Raw genomic sequence first — 6,000 nt, 5'->3', positions numbered from 1 at the left:
GAGAAGGTCAAGTAAGGGAGGTTACCAAGAAAAGCACAGTAAACTAGGGTAAGGTTGTAATGCAGATTTAAGTTGTTGCCTCCTGCTCCATTGAGTTTTTTGTGATTGAGTTATCCTTCTCTTTCTGTCAGAGTGAAATACACTTACAAATGGAGATTTCCTTTATAAAAGTAACCTTCCCTTACAAAAGAGTAAAGTATATTCTGTTTTCAGAGATTGTCCTGCGTCTACAGCCACTCAAAAATAATCAGCTAAAAATAATCCTTATGACAGGGGGTGTATTTTGGGTTGGCATATGCTTCTACCCTTTATTCCCACCTTCTAAATTTCCCCAAGAAATTTCACAGTCTAAAAGCTGAGTTAATAGATTGCTCCATATCTCACGAACCAGTCTCTTAGTACTGAGAATAAGTCAGTTGTGTCTCATTTCAGGTGGTGGTAATACAGGTCAGCTTCCCAAGTTAGGCCTATATGGGCAAGTTATCAGGTATTTAATAAAAGGCACTTCTACGTGTGGACGAAAAAGGGGCCACATAGTAAACCTGACAAGCTCAGGGGAGGCCTGCCTGATGAGCCTTACAAATTCAGAGACCAAAAGTAACCACTTAGGATGGTGTGAACCCAAAAATTCCTAACTAAAAGCAAGTCATGATGCGTGGTCACATCCCAGGTCTCTATCTTCCTCCACAAAGGTCAATGTTTACCTTAAGTGAGCCTGTCTATTGTATTTTTTGCATTTAAGATAACATACCTTTCACATGTCAGAGTAATGTTTTTTTTTTTTTGAGACCCCCTCAGGGCATACCCATGGAAACCAGAACACAGAACCACTAATTATTATCTTATTCCCCAAATATCATCTCTATGTGCTATAAATGTTAATTATTAATTGTCCTGTACCCTCCAATGTTTCTCTATTTTACCTTTTTATGCAGTCCTAGAGGTTTCCCACTCAATCACCAGCAAAACTGCCATTCCCTGCAGCATGTTCTCAGTATGTTGAGATTTTAGTTCCCAGCAATTGTCATCAGTTTGGCTCAAATAAACTCATAAAAGTTCTCTATAGGTTTGGACATTTTTTACACTGACATAGGAAACAAAGAAAAAGCAAAGGTTAATGGTTAGAAGAAAATATAAACTCAGTTTTTGAGTCTATAGGGCAGTCAGTCAAGAAAATTTCTAGATGTTGGGCTTGAAACATCTTCAGACTGAATTAGAAGAGCAGGCAGTGCCCACCTGACAGATTTTCCTTGTTTGCAGTTTGCATGTCATTGGAATGTCATGAGGTATTCTCCTGAACTCTCAGAATGGCACACACAGTAACAGGCACAAAGATGGTGAGCTCTTGTGGTGCTTTCTCTGAAATTTACATAAAGTTGTCCAGCATTAGCCTTCAGGGCTTTGGGGAAAGGGCATTTTTTGTTCCTATTGATTCCAAGTTGAAAAGGTTGGGGGTGGGTATAGAAATGTTACTTCGAAGAGTTGTAGCTAGATATTCGAGGGAAGGTAACAAAACCTCAAAAACAATTAATAGGACTAGAATCTAATATCCACAAGGTGTGTTATAGTTTTTACTGAAACATATTTTTTCTTTGTAATCATTCCCTTTTCTACCAAAGATAATCACAATAAAGCTAATTTGTTTACAAAATTAGTCTAGTTTCATTAAATTTGGCCTGATTATTTATATAATTGCAGCAAGGATAGCAACTGGCCATGTAGACTCTTTCAAAGTTTGCTTTGCTGGAACTTTTTATAAGGAATCTCAGATTGAACTCTTAAAAGCCTTTTAAATCTAGAACACTACGCCAAGGACTTGCCATGGAACATTGCCTGCAATCTACAAATTTCCTCTCTTTTCAAGGTACCAAGAATATTCTGAGATTCCTAGGCTTGCCAGGAAGTAACCTTCCTCTCTCACTTGGTAAGGCCACTGGGAACCCTGTAATCAAGGTTCCAGGCTGTTTTTCCAAGGTGCTTTATTGGCTTTATAAAGTCAACCTTAGTTCCTTAAAGGTGTTTGGTCACATCTGACTTTATGCACATCATTCTCAAGTAGGGCATTTCAGTCAAAGCCTGGGTAATATAACCAATGTTTCCAGTTATGTCCTGTTACATGAGGAATAATACATTCTTATTGAATTTATGCAAAGAAGTATGTTGCTGTGAAAATAAGAATACTCAATAAGAATTTATAGTTCTGGAGGGATACAGCAGGGAAGAAAAGATAAATCTTTCAGTTCTGTTTAGAAAGATAGATTCTGTTTACCAAATTGCTGCAACTTAGAGATAGCTTAAGAGAGGTTTGAACACAAACCTCTGAAAATATAAAACATTAAATAATCAGCACTGTTTCAAACAAAAAGTCATAAAATTATGATTATCCTCATCAGTTCATTCAGTCCTATGTAATTGATTCTTGTTGATCTTGATCTTCTGTTAACAGTTTTATGAATCCATCAGTTTCCCCATTAGAGTTTTATAAATTTTTACCCAAATTAATAGTATAATCTGAGTTATGAGAAACATATACTTTTCAGAGTCCTTATAAGGAATCACTCTTTCTCTCTTCTTGAAACAATACAAATTTAATGTCTTATAGTTTTGGAGGTCAGGAGACTTAAAATCCAGATGATTGCAGGGCTGAATTCCTCTGGAGACTTCAGGGAACAATACATTTCCTAGTCTTTTCTGGCTTCTGAAGGCCATTGCATTCATTCAGTGGCTCATGGCCCCTATCCCTGTCTTCGAGGACAGCGATGCAGCATCTTCCAGTGTCTGGATTCTCCTTCTGTCCTTCTGTCTTCTTTCTCTCCAAGAAATCTTTTTAAAGGTAAAGCATTTTTACAAATGTATCAGAATAAAACAAAAATTTTCTGTAAATGACAATAAACTTGATAAGAAAAGGCAAAGAATTTATTACAATGCAATTGACAAATATATTTGGTTATTTTGTTGACATAAACATTTAAAAAAACTAGAATCACAACTGATAACATGATACAAAGACATATTAATTAGATTTTTAGGAACTTCATACAATTTCTAAAACACTTACATTAATAACATATATCCATACAAGTATAACTTAAGAAGGTTTTGTATTAATTCTTATTTGACAATGCTTTTCATGTAATTTAACATGTAAAATAAGCTTAACTAGTTATCACTCTTAATATCACTCTTTCTATAAGAAGAGAGAACAAATTCTTTTGGCATGTTCCAGGAGCCCTCTCTGGAAAAATCTCAAAGTTAGTTCAAGGTCAAAAAGACTTTATTTAGAATTTCATTTTGGGAAGTTTGTCAAAAATATCAAAAGGTTTGGACACTTGACTAAATAGAATCACAGATCATTATGAAACAAAACTTAATTATTTATTTAGCCAAAGTGACAATAAAAGATTTCAAAGGGAAATACAGAAGGTTACTTAGTTGAGAGCAAGAATTTAGCTCTTTTAATATTGAGAAGACTCAGTTTTAAGTAATCAAACGCCTGATGGTAAACAAAACATGAAGCAAAGAAATTATTTTGGTAAGATAAAATCTACTTTCTAGGCAGATTCCTTAAAAGGCAACAAACAAAAAATTCTGCAACAATCTCCTATTTCCAATAGTCCAAGAACACTGTGTCCCTTTAGCAGATGAAAGAAAAATTTTAGTTTTACATAACTATAGTATTAATGTTAAAGCTTATTTTTAAAACCTTTAAAATAAATGCATTCAATTTTAGCCAGCTTGACTACACAAAGATCTCTCTCTTTCTCCCTTTCACTTCCCAAATTTATATATTGACTTAGTTTGTCCTTTATCTTCCTCTTTCCCATTCTGAAACAGCAGTTGTTCTGCTAGGACAAAATTACTTTCTTTTCCCTTAAAAAAAAAAAGTATCTCTATTCCTCATACCTGTTTTGTTTTACCAAAATCCTGTCTTTTTTTGCATTTAGTGTTATTTCCTTTATTGTGTCAATGTAAAAAAAAAGTCTAAACCTGTAATTATTATGGGATTATTTGTGCCAAACTGATGACAATTGCCGGGAAGCAAAATCTCAACAGATTGAGAAAATGCTCCAGAGAATGGCCATTTTGCACTTTATTTATACATTAGAATCAAAGGAGGAGGCATAAGGTGTTACATGAAATCCATTGGTGATAGATTAGGGAGGCAGGAGAAAGCAAAGAGGGGAAATCTCTGGGATTGGATACAGAGATGAATGAAGTATAAAAGAAGTCTTTTACAGTTGTGGATATAGTTTAGTCAGCAGTTAACAATTAACATGATTACAATAATAATGAAGTCCTGTGTCTATGCTGTGGTTCAGTGAGGAGTCCAGAAAAAAGAAAATTACCCTGACATTCCAAAGGTAAGTTATCTTAGATGCAAAAAGGCAAGCTCAGTTAAGAAGATACCAGCCTAGGACCTGACTGTCCACCACTTTTAGGTAGAAAGCTTTAATTTCAGACAATCCTATGTGGTTACTTTAGGTCTCTAAATTTGTAAGACCTACCATGGCAGGCCTCCCCTGAGCTTGTCAGGTTTCATATGTGGCCCCTTATTTGTCCACAATTATTTATAGTAGTTTTAATTACATATATTAATTAAAATTCTTAATCCTTAGAAATCTTGATTTCTAGTGAAAACTAAGAATTAAGCATTTGTGAAGTGTTACACAAGCATTCTGTATTTTGGAAAATTTATAAATACATAATTTCTAGAAGTATATTCTTCCTCAGTAAATTTTCAATGTATCGCAATGATGGAGGAATCGAGAGTTGGAAAACTTTAGTTTAAGTAATAGCTAATAAACTTAGTAATCAATGCAAGTAAAACCTATTGTACTAGCCGTGGCTGGTGTAGCTCAGTGGACTGAGCGCGGGCTGTGAACCAAAGTGTCACCGGTTCAATTCCCAGTCAGGACACATGCCTGGGTTGTGGGCCAGGTCCCCAGTAGGGGAAACATGAGAGGCAACCACACACTGATGTTTCTCTCCTTCTCATTGTCTCTCCCTTCCTCTCTCTCTAAAAATAAATAAAAATAAAATCTTTTAAAAAATCCTATTGTACTAAGAGGTATGACAACCCTGACTCCAGGAGACCATAAGCAGTTCCATGTTTGTGCATCAGGAGGACTGCAAGCAATTCAAGAATGGTATCTGAGCCATTGCACTCCAGGGGGTGATGCCTACCTCCCAAGACACAGATAAAGAATCACTGGTCAACAGATGAAAGAATGCTGCAGCTTTATCTGATTAACCTTTTCCCTGAATTCCAAACCCTTTACCTACACTTTTCTTCTTATAAAAAGGGCTGTTTTAAAATGGAATGCAAGATAGTCTGTTGGAGTACATAACCCGCCATCTTCTCAGATCACCAACCATCTGAATAAAGCGCCCATAAAGATTCAATCCCTGTCTCTGTTTATTGGGTCTGGTAGGTGACAGGCAACACAAACACTGGCTTTTGTGATTTCATATTCTGGTGACTCTGTGCTGGGGCAGACTTTGGGACTCTCTGGTAAGTCTGGGTATATTTGGAGGCGTGTCCCATTGGATGCCTGGACTGTGGACCCCTGGGATGTGGATTCGGAGACTCCCTAGCAGCTGCCAAGTGATTTTACTTGGGGACTCTCTTCTCTGACTCTTGGCACCTCCTGTTGTCTTCACTTAATTGAATCACTGCACTTTCTGGTGCAGGTTAAAATTCTGGGTCAGGACTTAAATCATCAAGAATTAAGGTGCCTTCTGTTGTGTGTAATATTACAAAGTTCTGTATGATAGAATGGGAGGAAAAGCCTCCATTCCAGGAAACAGCCCTTTAAGGCAAGTTTTGGCTGATTGGTCAACCTATGCATATAAACCTATGACTAAAAAAAAAAAAATGGTTTTTATTGTAATACTGTTTGGCTTATGTATTGTATAATCTAGTCTCAGGAGAGCGCTGGCTGCTGAATGGGTCTTCAAATCACTGTATATAGTTATACTACAATTAAAGTTGTTTTGTCA

Source organism: Desmodus rotundus, chromosome X (assembly GCF_022682495.2).
Source record: "Desmodus rotundus isolate HL8 chromosome X, HLdesRot8A.1, whole genome shotgun sequence".
In the NCBI taxonomy this organism is placed as follows: Eukaryota; Metazoa; Chordata; class Mammalia; order Chiroptera; family Phyllostomidae; genus Desmodus; species Desmodus rotundus.
Note: the sequence above shows the minus strand (reverse complement) of the source record.